The sequence below is a fragment of the Aphelocoma coerulescens genome, chromosome 9 (assembly GCF_041296385.1).
Source record: "Aphelocoma coerulescens isolate FSJ_1873_10779 chromosome 9, UR_Acoe_1.0, whole genome shotgun sequence".
In the NCBI taxonomy this organism is placed as follows: Eukaryota; Metazoa; Chordata; class Aves; order Passeriformes; family Corvidae; genus Aphelocoma; species Aphelocoma coerulescens.
The window spans coordinates 21,755,805-21,777,138 of record NC_091023.1 but is presented as its reverse complement, the minus strand read 5'-3'; the positions used below and the strand labels follow the sequence as shown (position 1 = coordinate 21,777,138).

General features: G+C 42.1%; 1 protein-coding gene across 10 annotated transcripts in view; it reads left to right on the top strand.

The window, feature by feature from the left end:
* The window catches only part of NLGN1 (neuroligin 1), a 428,954-nt gene that overhangs the window by 99,396 nt on the left and 308,224 nt on the right, over positions 1–21,334 (top strand). Inside the window, exon 2 of one of the 10 annotated variants that reach the window (XM_069023946.1) lies at positions 8,965–9,056. The exons of 7 other annotated variants lie outside the window; for them this stretch is intronic. The gene's annotated coding sequence lies outside the window, so the exon portion shown is untranslated. Of the gene's footprint in view, positions 1–2,658; positions 2,749–8,964; positions 9,057–17,358; positions 17,449–21,334 lie in introns of those variants that run through there. 2 more of the 10 variants (XM_069023943.1, XM_069023948.1) reach the window with 2 other exon arrangements.

Genomic DNA, 21,334 nt, shown 5'->3' with positions numbered 1-21,334 from the left:
AAAACTTCACTGAATGGGCTTGCAAGCTTTGGAACAGGCTGGTGGAATGATGGAGTCCACCCCTGGTGGTATTTAAAAGTAGATGTGGCACTTGGGGGCATGGTTTCGTGGTGGGTGTGGCAGTGCTGGGTTGGAAGTTGGAGCTGGCAGTCTTGGAGGTCTTTTCCAACCTAAACAATTTTATGATTCTGCAAAATAACTGCCTTGGCAAATCAGGATACTAAGGCAATGCTATGCTGTTGCTAAGCAATAAGTAGACAGGTTTTGTGCAGTTTTCTACCTTGGGATGGGTGATGTATCTGGTCTGGGTTTGTTATCTCGCAGAAGTCCTTATCTGGACAGTTTGTGGCAAGAGACAAGGGCAGTGAGATAACAGGAGTGCTACAATTAGTATTAATTGACCTACCACATCAAGAACTCATGCTTTACGTTGTTTGTTTGACAAATCCTGGCTGCGTGCTCCAGAATCAAAATGTCAACAATATAAAGTATCACACTGCTCCCAAGATGAAGCAATCACTCAATTTCAGATGCTAAAGAGGTAATAAGATGGGAGCAAGGAAAATAATGAAGCAAGGAAAAGGTGATAAAGATGTGAAAATGTTTTAACAATTGGGTTTTCTTTTTCCAGTGTAAGCACCTGTTTCCAAATATTAAGAATATAAGATCCTCTGTAATTCAGTAATGTCACAGGTTGGACTATGTCACTCTGACTTCATCCTTAGTATATATTCAGACCAGAATGTGCTATTTACCTTTTGCAAACCAGCATTACTCATGATATTACATTTGCTGGTGCAGTACTGCAAAGTCTAACGTACAACTTAGCAAATATTGAGTAAAATGGAAGTGATTCCAAAGATTATGGACTCACTGTAGCCAGGGGCAGGTAAAACGCACATTCAGTTGGCTTAAATTGTTATTTGTTGTGGTTATTTGATCCAAAGGACTAATTTCAACTTCGACATCAGATAACCAGAGGGGTTTTCTTCCAGAACATGAACATCAGAAGGGCTTTATAAATCGGGCCTGGCATGCCATTAAATCTTTTGGAGATACTAAGTAAACTTTCCACTTGGATGCAGAGCCGACTCCTTCTGACATCGGAGTCTGCCTTTTGTGAGGCTCATTTTTTTTTTAATAGGTCAAGAGATCTAAGCCTTAAATGAAGCAGGCTCTACAAGGCACAGCTTTTCATCACCAACAGGATCACGACCTTGCAGTGTATATTGAATTTAAGTTTAATACTGTAATGGATGGGACTTGTAATAAAAATTGCTAGATGTTTTGTGGATGAGTAATAAAGAGTAGATTAGAGTCCAGGACTCCAAGAGTCCATTCAAACAATACAAAATTTATACTATCTTTTGGCATTGCTTTTATGGTTTGGAAGGTTTATAATAAACCTCAGGCCTTGTCCATTATTTAATTACTTTGCTACGTTTTTTTGGCGCTTTCTTAGTAGCTTAATAGGTAGTTTGCATAAAATGCTACCACTGTTAAAATATCTGTTTGTGCAGCAAGGAATGCAGTTGTGTTCCTTCTGTCCTAATGTATCACTTAAATGGAGATAAAATAGTGATTATGCTTACTCTTTAGGACCATAGACTTGCATTTACTTGCGGCTCCTGCTACATATGTAACCATTTTGGCAGACTCATTTAGGTTTTCAGGAGATCCTGGTACTTGCTGCTATGCTCACTCTGACTTTAAGTGGAGTTTTATTTTATGGTCCTGTCATTAACCTGCTCATCCCTCACCAGCTGTGTGAGCAATCCCTCGTGGAGACAAAAAAAAGGAAGAAAGAAAAAAAGAGGAGAAGAAAAGTAAGATGTTTGAAGCCTAACAAGGAGCATTAAGTGCTGTATGGCATTTTTCTGTCGCCGTGATGTCTGACGTGGGGGTTCTCTGCCAGTTAAAGGTATCAAGGTCAAGCAGGCAGATTAAAAATTAAGGATCTCAATTATTGAATTTTATCTGGAATACTAGTGACAATGAAGCCTTCAGAATGGCACAGGAGAAATGAACTAAAACAATTACATGGCAATAAAAATTCTTCAGACATCAAAGCTCACATGCTCACAGGAGGTTTCCTTTCATGCTGGTTAAATACTGCTAAAAACCAGCAAGTTCTCCTTAAAAGAGGTGCCACTTCCTTGAAGTATACAGACAGTTGCATCTCTTGTTTGTATCTCTATTATTAATATTATTATTTTGTTGTGTTCTGCACTGCATTTCAAGTCAGTGATCACACTAATGAAAACTCTGAAGTAAATTGTTATTAATTATTACAGTAATATAGTGCATCATAAATATAATACTCCTTGAATAGTAACAACAAGCCTAAGAAAGTTAGTAACTAGCTTTGGCATGGCATGAAATCACAAAGGAGAAGGACATATTAAGATCAGCAAAGTGAAGGGAAAAAAACTTCAAGTTTTCAGTGTAAATTCTAGCAACCATGACCTTTAAAAAGTTTTCAGAAAATTGTCTGTGCTCAGAACAGACATCCTGTGAGTATATCATAGTTCTTTATTTCACTTCTCCTTTCTCACCCCCTGTCCATATACCTTTTCAGCTCTTGAAAAATGCCAGTGTAAATGTGCTGTGAAATATGTCTGCCACATAAATGTTCCTTTTCTTTTTATCCTTCATTAGGACATTGTGATTTATAATGACCGGCTGTTCCGGATTGTGTCAATTGCTCCGGAATGGTGGCATTACTCTTTGGATTGAAGCACAGGACAGGTACTGGCAATACAAAGCGCATTTGGCTTGGCAAACATTGCTGAGGAATAGCTGTCTCCTCCTTTGGGATGGAGCAGCAAGACTGAAGGGAGGATTTAAGATGTCCTTTCAGTTTTGGATTATTCCATTATTTGGACCATTTTGTGATAAAACTGTAGCTAGGAGGAAAAGGCTTGGAAGAGGCAGAAGAGGGTTTGTTTTGGCAACTTTGAGGTGGAGGTCCCACGGAGGATTCAAAAGCACTCCTGAAAGGGCACACTGTGCTGAAAGGAGGAAGCAGAGACCTCTCTAAGCCCCTCTATCCCTGCAAAGACCTGTGTTAGTAGCAGCACAAGGCCTTTATTCTTCTGCAGAGTAAAGCAGTGACACGCTTGCAGATGGAGAACACTAAAGAAGTTTTCTTGCATTTTGGATTGAAAGGGAAAGGTAGCTGCAAGCCAATTCCACTGGTGGAGCTTCAGAGCAGCTGCTCATAACCAGCAGCACAGCCTGAGAGGTGAGGACCTCTGCAATCTGGTAGTGGCACTGCTCAGCTCCCCGCTGAAAGGACCAGAATTCTGCTTTTGGGAATCTAATCTTCCTTTTCTGCAGCTAATTCTGTAGCTGTCATGTGTTGATGATAATGAATTTAGATGGCAACCAGTACCTTGGTCAAAAAGGGACAAAGATGTTGAGAGCAGCCAGTTCTGATGAGTGCTGTGTGAAGGATGAGGGTGGCCTGGGTCGTTAGTGATGACTGATGCTAGAGCTGAAGCATATAAATGATATAATGAAGCAATACATTAGGGCACAATATGAAGCCCCTCTCGACCTGGGAAATGTATCACCAATCAAATTCCTTTTCTTTTGAAGGTCTTCTCTTAACCTTGCAAGGAGGGCTTGATGGGAATTTCTGTCAAGTCTCCACTTGCTTAAATGTCACTGGATATTTTAATTTACAGGCATTGTCAGCCTGGGAGTGGTAATGGTCTGGCTGTTGGTGGAAAAGAAAGCTTGTTATCAATATTAGGCTCTTTTTATTTGGCAGCATAGGTTTCTTTGATTTGGTTTACTTTAGAAGAATAATTCTGAGATATTTAGAGAAGCACAACACAAGGTCATGATGAATTTCAACACAATTATTTCATGATTTAAGACAGCAGGAGAGCCTAATGTGCGCCCATTTTACTTTGTTTTCTTGAATTAAAATGAACTGTTGAGAGGAGCAGGCTGAAGTTTCTGATGGCTCCTGTAAATCATCTCAGCTGTCAGTGGCACACAGCAGCTTTCAAAGGAGACTATCAGCTGGTTTTTGTACTTGTGGAACTATTAAAATAAAGTCCTGCGGGCTCTGAGTGGAAGCTGTCCTGAAGTATTTATATGCCCTTTCCTGGCTCTATCACCATCCATGCTGCCTCCCTAGGTGGATTTAAAGCTAGAAGAAAGGGAGTATTTTTTCTCTCTTGGTTTGGCTGTCGGGTTTGTCAGGGACAGGAGGCCTTGGCCCCTCCACCACACTCGGTGCAGTCAGAGGCCACCTTCATTTGCCAAATGCTTGTGACCTTGTCCGTGGGAGACACTGCAGAGGGGTGACTGTGCCTGGATCCTGAAGTCAGGCTGGGATTCAGATACTGTGCAAAGTGTTTCAGATTTCTGTCACAACGTCTGACAGTCATTTGGTGTCTGTCTTCCTGCTCACTGCAAAGTTCTCTGTTTCTTGATTCACTCAGTGTTTTTAGCAGTTAGCTTAGATCATTCCAAGCATCCAGCTGCCAGGAGAAGGCATTTATTGCCTCTCCTCACTGACTTAGACTTTTTCTTGTTGGCTTCTATGCTCCATTCCATACTGTAGATATACTGAATAAATATGTATTAAGATATAGCATCCCAACATTGTAAATACTTTGCTTCTTTTGGTATGTTTGATCTTAATGTATTATTTAGCTGCCAAGTTTCACTTTATCTGCCTGTTTTTATTGCATTAAGGCCACTGGCTTTCATGAAGCTGGTGTTTTATTTTTGGTATGTTGTGTAATCTGAGGAATTTAGTCTATTTAAAAATTGATACAGCATAAAAAATTATCTTGTACACATAATAACTTACAGCAGAAAATGAGGTGCAAATTTGGTACACAGGTTCTAAATTATTTACATTTTACATAAAAAGGAGTGCAGAAAAAACCCTGCTGTAACTTTCTCCTCTGAGTTTACCATTCTGTCTTCATCCCATTTTGCTTGCTTTACACAATTATGTCATTGGAACAGTCAAATATTAAATCTGGATGAGGGTAAGGATTTATATCTTCCATTATATTTCCCTTAATATTTTAATTTTCTGTCCTTTTGAACCAAGTATCCTCTGTAGAGACCTGTGTTTTAGATGGGTTAGGGAATCCCTGAAGACATTGGGGTTTAATCTGAGCAAGAGCCTTTTTTCAGTCTGGTCATTTCATCACAACAGAGCTGAAGGGGAGAAGTTTGGGCTGTGAAGCATTGGAAACACCATCTGTATTTTAACAGAAAAAAAATGACACAAAAATCTGATCTTGTCTCAGTAGGTGTGTTTCTTTCATTAGGAGCCAGAGGCCTCCAGGTGTCCTCTGGCCTCAGTTTTATTTGAGTCAAAAAACAATTTCAGAAACATATGTTGACTGCAATAATGATTGGTCAGAGTGCCTTTTACTTGGTTTTGTGGGTTTTTTTGCACTCAAGAATTTTATTATGAATTTAGCAAGGTCTGTGTACAGGAGTGTGTTGCTACCTTTTTTTTTCTGCAGATGGTAAATCTATGTACCTTCAAAATCTTCCAGTGTAGGCTAAGATATGTTTTAATCCTCCTTCAGCAACAAGTTCATGAATAACTTGAGCAGACCCTTCACTCTTAATGGTGCACAGTTTCCTAAAGAACCAATAATGAGCTGATGGGTTTGGGGGGAAAAGATGTTTCATTTAGAGGGATTTGTTTAGAGAAATCTTTTTTCTGGCCAAGTCTGATCAAACATGCTGTGAATAGCAAGAAGTTTGATCTAGGAGCTGGTTTGCTCTTTTATTTGTAAAACACTTGCTTTGGGGATGTTTCAGAAGGCAGGTGTGAGATGGAGAATAATGTATATATGTTGTTTAATATTGGTTTAAGTTTTTTTTCTTGATTGAATAAGTTATATGACTTGTTTTTCCTTTTATTAACTGTCTTTTTTCTTTCACATAAAGTGTAGGTAATGTCACATCTGTATAAATCAATATAACAATGACATTATGTATGTATATTATTATTTAACCATTGCTCTCTAGGGCATAGTTTTGTCAGTCATATTTTATAGAGAGTTTCTGTAGACTGTTATAATCATTACAATCTGTGCAGTGGAAAAATCCTGCAAATCCCCATTTTTTGGGTGTTTTGAGTGGTGATGGTGGTGTATGGGTAAATAGTAATGGGGTCTCTGAATATCACAATCCTGTAAGCATTACAGGAAATAAAGCATGAAGAACATGCAGCTAAAACAGTGAACAAATGAGTACTCTGTAGAGAACATATTAGTGCACAGAATTTTTCAAGTCATCTCCTGTGAGAGAGACCCGTGAATTTATGCCTGTAAATGCAAAAATGTTTAAATGCATTGGTGTCTTTTGGAAGCCTGTCAAATGCACACTTTGTGCTGTCTTGAATTATTACTTGTGTGTATATTAAGCAGGCATCAAATTGTGCTTAAATCAAGGATAAATGACTGCTGGTTTGGATGCCTTTTTCTGAGAACTGGCCAGAAAGGAGGGTGAAATTGGAAGTTGTATGCAATCACGTTTCACCGATATACAATGACATAAACCTTATAATACATAAATCTTCTTTTGGGTGATATCTAGGCAGAATGAACTCTCTAAATTTTCCTTCTAGCAAAATTCTTTTAGAAGCCAGATACAATTTATTCTGACATTGATTTGATGAACAACATTTTGTAGATCTCAAATAATTTTGACCCACAGTTTTATTCACGGGTCCCAAGCACAAAGATGTTGCTCGAAGACCCTTCCAACCTGACCTTGGGCTTCTTTAAGCAACATATTCCAGCACCTCACCACCCTCTCAGTAAAGAATTTCTTCCTTATCTCTAATATAAACCTGCTCTCTATCAGTTTAAGGCCATTCCCTCTTGTCCTATTACTCCATGCCCTTGTTCATAGTTCCTCTCCAGCTCTTTTGTAGCTCCTTTAGGCGCTGGGAAGAGCTTTAATGTCTCCCTGGAGCCTTCTCTTCTCCAGGTGAACACTCCCAGCTGTCCCAGCTTGGCTCCAGAGCAGAGGGTTTCCAGCCCTCGGTGCATCTTTGTGTCTTCCTCTGGCCTCACTCCAACAGGTCCATGTCCTTTTTATGTTGGGGGCCCCTGCTCACTTTTTCCACCAGGCTCAAGCTTTCCATTACAGCTTCTCACAACACCAACCTATTCATATGGGTCCACTGCTGATGATATCAACTATATACATTTATCTTTTGTTTACCAGAAAACAAAAGGACTGATGAGAATGTTTGGTGTAGAAACAGAGCTGCCAGCCTGAAATGCTGAAAAGTGATTGTTGTCAGCAACAAGCTTCAGCTGCTTCCCTTAGGATAATTTCACACATCACACTGACAGGACGTTTCTGCTGATGCTCAGTCTAAATATTAACGTGCTGCCCTTCGTTCTTGCCAGCCCTCCCTCTGATGCTCCACGTTACTCCTGGGTGTCTGTAGCTTTGGAATACATGGACTGCTGCTGTTTTCCATTCTCAGGACTTTTTTCCTTTCTTGATCAAAATGCTTGGCCTTCTCTTCTGGGGACAAGCCCAAAAGATTCAATATTTGCAAAACTGTGTGTTTTCAAAGCTGTTTCTAGAGCTTTTGCTGCCCAAAACTCCTGCGCCTCCTATTTTCCAAAGAATGAATGGAACATAGCAGGGCAAGGAAATTGGTTAAAGGATATAAAAATAGGTAGAAAGTAACCTCATCTTTTTAACTTAATTTTTGTATAATATACTACACACCTCTTTGGAATACCTTAATGGCAAATTCAAAGATAAAAATTCAAATAATGATGACAAGGGTGTGTCCCTGAATATATACCTTTCTTTCATTATCAAACACTGCCTCTGCATGCCATTCTATGTTCCATATTTGCAAAAAACATGTCATAAAGATGACTATCTTTGGATGTCTGGAGTTGCATGAATCAGTAAATTGTTTATTTTCTCAGTGGGAGTTCATTCAGGACATTGAGGAGCTATTTCCTCCTAATTAGTTCCCTAGAGCCCTCTTATAAAAAAAACCACCTTAGGCTTCAAGGAGTCTGTTTGGGGTCATTATTTTCTTGATAAATGTACTCCCCACCACTCCAGATTTCCCAGAAGGGAGACTGCAGGGCAGAAGAATGTGGCGTTGCACCATATATTCCATGATTGGTTCAAATTACTCAATTTACCCAGTATTTTCCAAAAAACCAATCCGAAATCATCAGTCAGCCACATCCTACTTGCAGTGCTGATGCCAGACAGTCATTTTCCCTCAGAGCATCATTGAACATGAGCTCTCCTCAGCTTGTTTCTTACTTTGATGAACTGGATGGCTGCAGGGACTGTACTGAGATTTGAGACATTTCATTTGGGATGTTGCTGGTTGTTTCCACCACTGATAGCTCTGTAGGAAAGGAGTGGACAATGCTGATTTTGCTCCTACCAGGCAGAGATTATTGACCTGTAAAATTTACCATCATATTTTATCAAGCCACTCTGAGATGTCATTTTGTCAGATAGGTGTGTGAATGCAAGGTGCTTTATCTTGTCTAATCTTTGAAAGGTAACCTGCAATCAAACCTCAGACAATGCTGAAAGATGTTGTCAGTTGTTTAGCATGCACTGAAGAGACAAGAATGTTTGTTTTGGCCTTTAGATCAACAAATTCTTGCTCAAAATAAAAGTATATCCTTCATTTTAGACTCAAATTTTAGCTCGATGTGGTGTAAATGTGTTTGTTTTCACCTGCCACAAACCCTTTCATGGTCTGTATCTTGTGATTATTGCACTGTGATCATTCCTTGATAGCTGTTCACCTCTATGATTCAGTATTGCCAAGTTCTACATTGTGTTTTCATTTATTCTGCTGGTGCTGAGCTGACTCTAATAGAGTTTTAGGCTGACTGAAGCACTGGGCTTAGGTTCCTGTGGCCTAAATCCCCCCTAAATCCCAGTGTTTTATTTTGGCCTTAGCAGACTCCAAGACAGTTGGGTAGAGCAGGCACTGCCAGTGGAATTGCAGATGTGAAACGCTGGACTGTAGCAGATGTGTTCATGGTCTCCTACAGGTATGGTCTGACTCAATCTGTGCCAGCCTCGCTGCAAAATATGGACAAACCTGGGCTGAAAAGTGCTGTGGAACTGTGGCTGCCCATCAAGGGCCCCATCATCCAGGACTGTGGCTGTGGAAGGCGGAAAACGGTGCCTTGGGATAATTCCCCCTTTAACAAGGGCTGCTGCAACATCCCTCTGCACACAAATACCTCTTAACCCCTCTCTACCTGACATCACCTTTCCAAGCTAATATTCCCAGAGTCAGAGAAACACTTTTGGTTTATTTCAGTGGAAGTGTGTTTGATTGAAGGCTGAATAATAGAAATAAACCTTTTTATTGATAGGAAATCCCCCTTTTTTAATCCCGTGACTATGAAAATGTCACACAGAGACGTCTCTCAGGTTTGCAGTGTAAGCTTGCAAACCTCTCTTGCAGTCTGAATTTCACGTGTGCAGCACAAGCCCATCATCACTGTAAACACTGAGAACAGCTGTGAATAGAGAAAACGAAAAGCTGAGAAAAACAGGTGCCTTTCAATTTGTACACATTATTTAACATTGAACTGACCCATAACACAACGTTAGGTGCTTTATTATATTTGCCCACCTTAGAAAGAAGCTGAAGCAGCAGCAGTGGCCGGCTCAGGCGTGTGGGGAATGCAGCCACAATGCCTGCACCCTCTACTGGCTGATGCACAGACCACGGAGGTAGCTGCAGGATTTTTTTCTCAGCTATTAGAGTAAATTTCTCAGCTGGAATAATAACATTTGCCAGCAGAAATTTTATAGCACCATTATTAGTAGAAATAGGAAATTTGGGTGCTCAGTTTGTCTGGAATAGGGAAGGAAGTGAAAGGTATGAGAAATAGAAAACTAATGAATTCTTTCATCTTGCCTAAGAAACTATTTGTTGAGAACCAGTGTGCTCACTTTCTACAGCAAGGGAATGCCAAAGTTTGGCACACAGAAGGAGATTAAGCTGTATTTTGCTAATTCTGAATGCTAGAGACATTGTTCATTAAGTTCTGCAAATGCTAGATGTGGGGGTAGAAAAAGCAGTATTCTGCAATCAAGACCTAGAAATTTGAAAATTAAAATTCAAAGTCATGTCTTTCTGGGTGTGGGATTCACTTCAGCCACAGATAAGTATTACAAAGTATTTGTGTCGATTTAACTTTCAGATGGTTTTAGCTGATCTTGTTATAAAAAGCAGCTGCAGTTTCAAAGTCTATGTAGAGAGCACTCTGTGACATGACCACAGTGTAGAGAGGATCATACACTCTCCTGGGTTATGACATCAATTAAATAACAGCCTTCTAGGCTGCTGTGGTTTCTCTAATGATGCTTCTTTCTCTTTTTTAACTTTTTCTTCTAGTCTGCCTACATGGATGGCAGCTGAGGCTTCCTGAGGTTGTATTGTTGCTGTCATGGCAGACAGAGGTATCTGCAGATATTTTGCATAGAGCAGGGGTGCTGTTGGTGTGTCCAGTTTTCCAGGGTGCCTCACCGTGTAGATCTGGTGTCTATGTGCAGCAAGAGACACAAAGGCTCATAACCAAACATGCACCCATTACACAGCTACAATGAGGAATTTTGTTGTTGCTACTCTGCTATTAAATCATTTGGGCTGCTAGATTTTACAGGAATAGTGTTATTGGGCTGTAAAGAACAGCTCAATAATGCTACAGTGAGATTTTCAGAAATCACAAGTGATTTGATATGCCTTCAGTTTACTTTCTTAAAAGTAATTGTTTTCAGAAGGATTATTACCCCTCTCATTGCCAGTTAGAGATGATGCTTCTCTGGGTCCTTCAGTTCAGGAGCTCTTCAGGTGTCTTTGCTTTGGAGATCCTTGGAAGTTTCTGTTCTCTCTGCTTTGCCTGTGTGTTCTTGCCTGTACATGTCAATTTTGTGTCATTTGTCATTGTGCAGTGAATCGGATTCCCAGACATGAGAAGCTTTAAGACTTACTAAGATAAGCAGGTGAATGTGTTACAACGTCTGTACAACAGTATTTTCATATCTGTATTATCTCCTGGACTTCCCATCACCACTGATGCTGATTAATGCCTGCAAAGTACAGGAATGTGTCCTTTATGAAGTGTTTTTCAGTTGGTTCATTATTTCCCATTGCTTATTTTGGCAGAATTTCATAAGCACTCCTCATATTGACTCCTCCACAAAATCAGTCAGTCCCACACAACCCTCTGGGGTGGCTGGCCTCTTTCAGAGGCCTCTTAGTTCCCTGCAGGAGCACAGACTTGCTGCTGCACCTGCAGGCAGCTGCATAGGTCAGTGCCAAACAGCTGGGGCTGGCAGAGGCTGCCTCTTGACCTCCCTCTCCTCCCCAGCCTGGGAATCCCTACATGCCTTCCCCCTTCTCCTTGGTATGGGAAGATTGTCTCTGCCCTGGTTATAAAAAAATCAGAATGGATTAGACAGAGTTAAAGGCAGGAAAGAATAAAAGAGTTTGCTCAAGGTCTCCACCCAGTCACTGGCAGACCCAGACCAGGGTTCTGCTCTGACTCCCAGCCCTACCCAAACCCCAGCACGCCCCATCCTCTTTCAAATGCAGCTCACACAAAGCAGATTGGAAGTGATTTACTGCTCTTTAGGAGTGTTTTCAAATTGCATCTTTTTCAGTTGTCAGGAATTAACTGCGACTGCCTGAGTTTTAATTAATGGATCATGTTATTTGGTGCATCTGAAAAGAAAATTTATGAAACATCTTTGCCTCTTTTGGCCAGTAGCCATAATGACAGCCAGGCCAATTATATCGGTCACCAAGTTATCGGCGCAGTCGTAACTGGAGGCAAACAGATGCCAAGAGAAGCTGGTAGTAAAACCGTGATGTGTTTCGGTCATCTTATTACTGACTGATTTAAATAAGGGCCTAAAATGCTCTGTCAGTACAGAGAGTGTCAAGGTTCCAGCACGTCTTAATTCACAGAAGTTCAAGCTTTCCTTGCTTATGGAAAGTGACTGGTGAAAAAGGAAAAGGTATGCCACAGTAAAAGCACAATAATTTACTGTTTATACTTGAAAATGCTAACCATCCAGGCTACGTGTTCCTTTTTCTCTGCTGAGTTTAAGTATTAGGAAACAAAACCCTCTGATGAGGTTCCTCTAACTTCCATTTCATCACATCAGAGATGAAGTTAGCCCATAGTTCTCTGTCATTTGCTTGCTGGGTCTAAATGAATACAAACCGCATGAAATAGAGATTCAGAACAGCAGCTCCTTCAGGGAATGTCCCTGTGTGCTTTCAAACTCAGCACGTTGGAAGTTGAATACAGTATGTACTCAGTGTTAGGTTTAAACCAATTTAATTAGAAAAACTAGAAATTGGTCAGCTTTCACACAGTATGAGCAGAAAAATCTTTGTATAAATGCTTTCCATAATTTAGAAAACAAAGTCTAGCCCAGTAGTTTCCTCTACTGGGTCACTGCAAACCAAGGTACTGCTGGATTATGGCTTCAAATAATAACTGAAATTTTGGGAAGGAACAAAGTCATAAAACTCCTCTGGACTAAATGTATTCCCAGCCACATAAACAAGGAAATGGATTTTATAATTAATTCAGAGTTCCCTGGCAAGCGCAGTGTTGTAATGTGTTGTAATCTACTGATTAAGTTCCAGTAAGAACACTGGCAGTGGCTTTTTTTATCAATATCCGTCTTTAACAGCACCCAAAAGAACCTGAAATTCTGAATCTCAGACTAACCACGGGTAGATTGTGCTCATCTGAGCATCCAGTCAACACTTGGAGAGGGGTGAGTCTGTAGGAACAGGGTTTGTTTCATCTTGGGTCCTGTTTCCTTCCTCTTCCCCTGTTGTCAAGCACTGTGTTTTGGGAACATGGTACTTTGCAGAAAATTGCTTTTGAGAAGTTCAGACTGAGTGGGTGGGTGTTTGAAACCTTCCAGCAAAGCTTTTAATCCAGTAGGATTCTTCTTCACAGAATGCTTTGCCACCCATCAGGCCACTGGTCATGGCTGTTAATTAAATGAAAATGCAAAATAAATCTACAGTGCAGAGATACAACATAGCCAATTAAACATCCCAGTACAAGGTGCTAATGATAAAAAGTGAATGTCGCCGAGGACAACCTGTATGATGTCAGAATCCAAATCCCATCAGATGAAAAACTGCACAAGCCCCATCATAGGCTGGGAGGAAGGAAACCAGTGCTCCTGAGTACTTAAGTGCAGCAGAGGTGGTGGTGAGGCCCTAAGGGATGGCAGTCTTGGGCACTTCTGTGGGCAAGAGGGAGTTAAAGTCGGAACCCTCAGACTAGTGCTGCTAATTTTCTTGACTTCTGATAATGTGAAACTCTGACCAGTCCCAAAGGAGTTCTTTGCCACACAAGCAAAGCATTGTATTTTTTAAAATGTATTTGTTTTAGTGTAAAAGAAAATACTAAAGAAAGCAAATGATAACCGTGTTTGGAGCAACTGAAGGACTGTCAGGGCCCTGTGCCTTTGTGAAGATGCTCTGTGAAGAGGGATGGCCTCTTTAAGTGGCTCTTCTTGGCAAGGTTAAACCAAATGAATGGCAATAACTCAGCAGTTGCAGCTAACTACAGCAGCTCATAGACAGGCATTATAATTTCATTAAATATCTGGCAATCGGGGCAATCTAAAGAAGATAAATTCACAGAGATGAGTAATCTTAAGTTTTGTAAAAGCAAAGAAAATATTTAACAAAGTTATTGCAAGACAAAATTTAATGAGCTACCTTGAGACAAATTAATGAATCTTTAGTATCTTGTATATGTAAACAATTCCACCTGTTCTACCTATTAGAAAAGTTAATTTTTTTTGAGAAACACGGTCTGATAAAATTTATACTTGAAAGAACTTGAATGTCTTAAGCTACATATTTCAATAGCTCATGAAACTTGTGTTGCATCAAAAAGCTAGCCTATCATCAAAGCTTTGGGTGCATACTTTATGTATCTCAATGTGCACTTTAGCTTGGATTGCTAGTTGGGATCTTCTTTCTTCTTTTTAGCTTTTGATTGTGTGTTTTGTTCTTTTTAGAAGTTAGGTGCTTACATGAGGGTTGTATGAAGGGATTCATGTTCTTAAAACAGAGAAAATGGAGCAGAGGAGAATTTTAGAATATTGCAGGATGCTGGCCTAAGAAATTTCCATGGATTTTCAGTCCACAGAAATTTATCTCTCTTTTCATTCTTTTAATAAATGCAGATAACACAACCCTATCAAGACTCAACTAAACTAAATATTACACAATGCCAGTCTTTAGACCAGTTTGGCATTCCCTAGATTGCAATGAAAGTGTAATTTTTTTTGACATGCAGGGCATTAAAACATATTAAACAAATTTCTGATTAATTACAGGTTCTTCTCCCCTTGTTTCAAACAGATTCGAACACTCTTTGCACATTTATATGTAGGCATGTATGTGTGTATATTGTAGAATGGTTTGGGTTGGAAAGTACCTTACAGATCATGTCCAACCCTACATATATATATATAAAAATATATATATATATATAAAAATATGTGTGTGCAGACCACTTAGTTCTTAAAGGCAAGGACATCCTGGTTGTAGACTGAATCAGCACCAGACACTGCGCTGCTAATACCAGCATGTCATATATTATAATATATCAGAATATAATATATTATTACCACATATGTAGGCTCAGCTGTTGTTACCTCATCTCAGTAGAGAGGTATTAGCCCCACACTTTGTTTTTTAAGCCAAATATCCCTTCCTGGACCTGCACAATTTTCTGGAACTGGAGACAAATCTTGTTGCCCTCCACAAGCCAGTGTTTCTCTTTCCCCAGCAGTATTTTGGCTGAGAGGAGAGCTGTTATGCTATTGAGGCCCCTGGAGGGAAGAAGAAGGGAGAAATGTTTGAAGCACAGAGGATGGAAGTAGAGTGAAAGACAGTGGAAAAGCTCTGGAGAGGAACTCCAACCTTGGGGAAAGGCCAGAGCAGAAGTGATGTGTGAATGAACTGATGTTACACATCCCTGCTCTGAGAGGGAGTTAAAGAAAAACTTAACGTGCTCAACAATTGGTGCCATTTCTGCACAAGTGAAGATGGGTTAGGACCAGATGGAGACTTGGTGGCCAGAGGTGGGATTGTTGCAAGTTGGGTGTAAATTGTCAGCTCCTGCCACCTACAAAAGACATGGTAAAGAGAGAAATTGGGTAGATTTTCCCCCACAGTTAGTAGGGGGCAATCTACTTAAATGGTACTCAGAGCACTCCAAGATGTTCACATGGTGGCTCAGGGAACCTGAGGAAGATAGATACATCCTCCTTGAAGGAGAGAGAATAAAACTTTGCCCACTTGGATTCCAGTGGCTCATAGAGTGACAAGGAGAGTGAAGTTATTTTATTTCACCTTTATTTCTTACTTTTCAGTACAAAAAACAACCCAAAGATAAAGCTCCTCCAGGGTTTTGTGTGGATGAAGGATGGCAGAATATCTCACCTGGTATTGCCTCTTTGGTGATAGTTTTTAGGCTGTTGGTTGATCTGTGGCTGGTGGCAAGTGATTGATTTTCATATACAAATTTTCTTTCTAGTTTTGAAACCCTTTTTTTTCATGTAGTATTCCCTTGAGACTAACAACGTGCAGGGCATTGCTCTGTCAGCAGAGTATGTTCTGCTTTTCCCTCCCGTACCTGAGAGCTGCACGTTTTGGTGACAGCAAGAGAGTTAAATTTCAGAGTACTGAAGGATTCTGGACTTTCATAATTAACCATGGACTATAATAGTTATTGAGACAGGTGAAAAATGTGCCCAGGACACGATTATTCCAGTACATGGGAACGTCATAGGATAAACTGCTGCTGTGTCCTGTCACTCCTGCCATGGACATTTAGATCCAGATCCTCAGTGGGACTCAGAGACATAAACAGCCCAGCGAGGCTGGGACTGACCTTCCCTCCATTGGGATGTGCCCTCAGGTGAGGGTGTAAAAGCTTATCAAATTATCAGGCACCTCCAGACCTTGCCTGGGGCTGTAGGCTTGGAAACATGAGTGGGTTTGCTGTGCTTGATTGGTGTCAATATTTTAAACCAAGGTGGATATTAACGAAGCAAAATACAGATTTTAAACACAGAGTGAAGGGAAGTCCCTCCTAAAATAAGAGATGCTAATGAGCTCTCTACAAGAGGCTAAAATCAGGATGTTTTAATGTGTGGATATGGCCGTTCTTAAAAAATGAATAGACCTTTTAGCATTCAAAGGACTATTCTCCTTGTCCTTCTGATCTGGCCTTCCTTTCTCCCCACATCCCCTGAGTTTTCAACTTTCATTCTCTGCTGTGATCCTAGAAAGCGTGAGGGCCAGGGTCGGAGAATATTTTTTTTTCCTCAATTAGAAATAGAAAGAAAGTAATGAAAAATAAGTAAAAGATTTCAAGAAACAGCAAGGGGAAACAAAAGGAGTCACTTATACCTTGTGTGCAGACAGTGCCAATCCAAGTAAGTGAGACCACGGTTTCATCCGAAATTACACCCGAGTGAAATATTTGAGTATAATCCACATCTCTCTATATAAACTATATATAAGTTACGTAATTTGGGCATAATTAACTAAGAGGCTGCAGCCCACCCGCACGCACGCACGCAGGTGTGTGAAGCACCCCCATCCTGCGCTGGCATCCCCTCGTACCCCGGCGCTCCCAGCGGTGCGTGCGTTCCGTGCCGCTGCCCGCGGCCGCCGGAGGGACCCCCGGGCCCCGCTGCGGGGCCGTGGCGCTGCGGGAGGGTCCCCCGGAGGCCGGTCCGCCCGGGGCGGTGCGGGGCGGTGCGGGGCCGGGGCTGCCCGCGCTGTTCGCCGCTCCGCCGCTGGGGGTATCTTTGTACCATTTTTCATCCAGCAGCAATTTGGAGTGGAAACGTGTAATAGGGGAAAAAGCAGGGATCTCGGCGGTTTGAGCGAGCCGTGCATCCAGGAGCCAAAAAAGATTAGCACCCCTCCGCGCCCCTCCGCGCCCCTCCCGTGCCCCTCGGGGCACCGTCGCGGCTCCGCGGTCGCCCGCCGGACACCGAGCGAAAGGGATTCGTCTGGAGGGCAATTTCGGATCGGGGGAGATCTATTGGATTAGTGGGATTATCTGCCTGCAGACGGAGAGAAGTAGCGTTTGATCATTTCCATTGCCTGCCTGATGGTCGGATTTACATGGAGGTGGCTCCGCACGGATGAGGCTGGATTCCGGATGGGGATTTCCAGCCCCCCCTCCCCGCGCCCCGATCCCAGGAAAGGGGAGAAAAATATATAAAAATCGGTATAATTGGGAAGTGTCCGGAGCACTATTGGGAGCCCTCCCGCTCCCAGCGGCTGGGAGAGCCGGAGGAGGCGAATCCAGCGGATTACAGCTTCAGCTGCGATTGCGGGAAAGCGGCCGTGAACTGGTAAATACTTTGATGCTCCCGGCGTGCGGGGCGAGCCCGCGCCGGGATGGAGAGGAGGGAGGGGGCGGCCGGGCCGGGATGCAGCAGGGCGGCCGGGATGGAGGAGAGAGGGACAGCCGGGATGGAGCGGGGCGGCCGGGCCGGGCGCGGGGCCCCGGGCAGGGCAGGGCGGCTGCGGGGCTGAGCCCGGGAGCGCTCGGCAGGGCCGGTTTCCGAGCCGTGTGTGCCCGTGTGTGCCCGTGTGTGCCCGTGTGTGCGTGTCCGCGGGCAGGGGGATGCATTCGGGGCTGTGGGTGCGGGGCTGCGCGGGGGCTGCCCGGCTGCGGCGGCGAGCCCGAGCGGTGCCTGCCCGGGGGGATGCGCGGCGGCGGGAGCGGCTGCGGGCTGCGGGGGTGTTTGCGGGGGGATTTCCACACACACACTCACGCACACACCCCCCGCAGCCGCCGCCGCCGCCCCGGCGAACTTTTCCTCCCCCGCCGCCCCGGGGCCGCCGCCCGCCTCGGGCCGGGCGCGCAGCTCCGCGGGCGCTCCGCAGCCCCCGGTGCCTCCCGCAGCGCCGGCTCCCTGCCCGGCTGCCGGGCCTGGCGGGGGATGGCTTTTTCTGTTTCTTCAGACATCTTCTTTCTCGCCTGGGTGCTGAGTGCTGGTTCTTCTGCTCCCCCCTCAGCCCCCCCCCCCCCCCCCGACCGCCCCCCCCCATCCTCCTTTCCTGATGATCGCACTAGAGCATCATCTTGCTACAGAAAAATCAATTTTCAACAGGTTTAATTAAAATTAATCAGTTAAATTACTTAATATTAATTGACTTATAATTAAAGCCAGAATGTTACCTTGGAATCAGAAGAAAGGATGTTATCTGGAATAATTTTAAGGATGCACATGGTTTAAGAGCAATTACATTTAAATAACTGTTTAAATAAAACAAACCAGAGCTTGATTATAGTGTTGTGCTCTTGCTGGTGCAGGTGACACAATCTGGACTGGTCATTTCGTTCTGTAAATTTGCTGACCTTTTGAAGGAATATCATTTTAGTTTGACACCGGGTTTGCTTTCTGGAAGGCCAGTTTGTTTTAGCTCTAACAACTATGGCATTAAAATCCACTAGTATAAAATGGAAATATGTCTTGTAGAAGCTATAAATATGAAAGTGAATGTTTTTAGCACGTTTAGATGTTCTGTGAATTTGAAATGAAGCAGATTTTTCTTTTCCTCAGCATAAGCGTAAGAAATTGTTTTAGGAATTATTTTTTGCAAGCACTGCCATCCACTGTGGCAATATTTGCATTTATCCAGAGCCTTAGTGGGACCAGACCGTACTGGTAAATTCACAGAGATAATTCACATCCGAAACCATGTATTTTTGGCAATGCTCACAATAACCTTTTCATGCTCCCTTAAGACCTAGGTTGGTTTCTTTTGTTTGTTTGTTTTTTTTTTACAGTAGCAGCATTTTTGGTGCATCTACAGACTATTGTTATTGCTGAAAGAGCTGTACTGTGAGCTTTGGGACATTTCCCCCTACTTTTTTTCTGGGCTGGCTTAGTTGAAGCAAAGGATACTTATGAAATTGCACGTACTTTATTACCAGCACCTTACAAGAGAAAGACCCATGCGTGGTATAAATGAACATTTAGAAATAGAACCCATTATTCAGGGCCCTGATTTTCAAAGATACTGATTCCCATTGACTGCACTGAGACTTGTGTAGGCTCAACAGCTGTAACACGCAGACCACTTCTGCATCTTTGAAATTAGATTTGCAGATTGGGAGCCAAAAGCTAAGTAGCCATGTTTGGGAATAGTGGTTGGGAAGGATTACTTATTTTTTCTTTTTTTTCTTCCCTCACTCTATTACTGGTGCAGGATACAGGGTTAAAGAAGACTGCTTCTTAGTTACTTTTTGATAAATGACACAGTTTTTTCTTTGACTGTGGCTACAGATTGCAGTGATGTTGCAAAAGCAGTTTTGCAGTAAACGATTAGGAGATCCTTAGATACCCACAAAGAGATCCCATTTATCCTGTACATTTCATGCGAATCATATGCAGGCTGGGGGGAGAAAAATGAGGCTGAGGATAATAATGCTAAGTGTGCTGGGAAGCAGGGTTTTGGCTGAACACCTCTGTTTTGTGATTAACTGAAGTAGCAATGAAAGCCATGAGAGTGGTTCAGGCTGTTTAAGGCAGTGAGTGTAGGAGCAAGGAGAAGAGCTGCTGTCCTGATGCTGCTTTGGTTATCTTACCCCTTCTCCTAGAGTAGGGTAAGAAGATAATATCTTAGCTGTTGATACTTAAATGTCTTTAACAAAGTGGGTTTTCTCTGGATTATTTGGCTGGAGGTGGAGCAGTCTGCTGAGGAGGGTTATTTAAAGACTGGGACAGGGCTGTAGGCAGATAAATTGATTTGCAAGTGAATGGAGGAATTTGAACATGGTAATGGTGGTAGTTGTATTTTTTATCAGTTTACGTATTTAATATCCACTGGCATCCACACAAGCATAAACCACTCTAATAGTTCAAATGGAGTCTGGAGAAAAGGGAAGAAAGCAGAGACTTAGATGTGGTCTCAGTTCGTAATGGATTGGCTTGCCTTTCTTTATTAAAAGCAAATATATATTCCCTTCTAATAGAGATGTAGAGCTGTATTACACATCCTTGGCTAGCTCTGAATTATTTGTTTGATGTCATATTTATTATGGTTTTTTAATCACATGAAAAAGGAACTATTTAAAAATTAAATAGTGAAAAAAGAAGGGCAAAAGGAGACAGACGTTCTTTGAAAGCAAATAATGAAAATACAACATTTTGCTAGAGATCCAGTAGAAACCTCGGGGGATTTTTTTTAATAAAGGATGGGCAGTTATTAGTCTGATCCAGTAAATGATATAGTTTCTGATTAGTCCCAGATATCCCTCCATGGTAAGTATAATAGGTGATAAAATAATAGATAATGATAAAAAATAGGTCCTGACTGATGAATAAAGGCTGTTCTAGAGGTTTGTCTCCATTACTGTAGCCCTGGTTCTAAGCTCTGCATTATGAGGGGAACATAAGCACTCACATGGGGATGCCTGCCCTGATACAGTTGTTGCACAAGAGTTTGTATGGAAGGGAGGGAGAGGGAGTTAGGGGATGCAAAAAAAAGAACCTGATGGCAAAACTTCATCATGTCTTGCATATTGAGAGCATGTCTTGTAATTTTAATAACAAATGATGACATTACATTCCCCAGGATTACTACTGAATTAGCAGGATTACAAGGGGAAATAATTTTGGCTTCTTGGTGACTCAGCTGCACGTTTCCACCTGCCTGTGAAGACTCCATGTTTTTTCCAACAGACTTTGTTCCCATAACTATTAATTGCTCATTAATGATGCTTTGTGTATTCTCCAGGGTTAAAAAGTGACTGGTTGGCTGATTAGTGCCCTGTTAAATTTTGCTGTGCACTCACTCCACCGTGGCACTTCTCACTAGAAAACAAAAGGTGGTGTGAGGGAGCACCAGCTGTGTGAAACCAGGGGGCACAGTGTCTGTACTGTAAATATCCTCATGGTTACCAAGCCACGTAAAGATCTGGGCTGTGCATAGCAGGGTAACGTGGTTTTTCCACTGCTGTGGTCAAATAAAACATGAGGCCATTAAAAGAAAGGCAATTTGAGTTCTCTTTACCCCATTTGTTGAATTCTTCTGTTTTGTCCTCATAATATTTTCTGCATAATCAGTTTTAGTGTTGCCTTTGGGTAGCTTTTTACCTTCTGCTGATGCTTGGTTAGGTCTTTTGCACCAGATTAAGGGAGAATGTAATGCTTGGAAATTAGCACCACGTGACTGTAAAATCATAAAAGTGGTCAAGGACACTTTACAACTATAGTATTTCAAGTA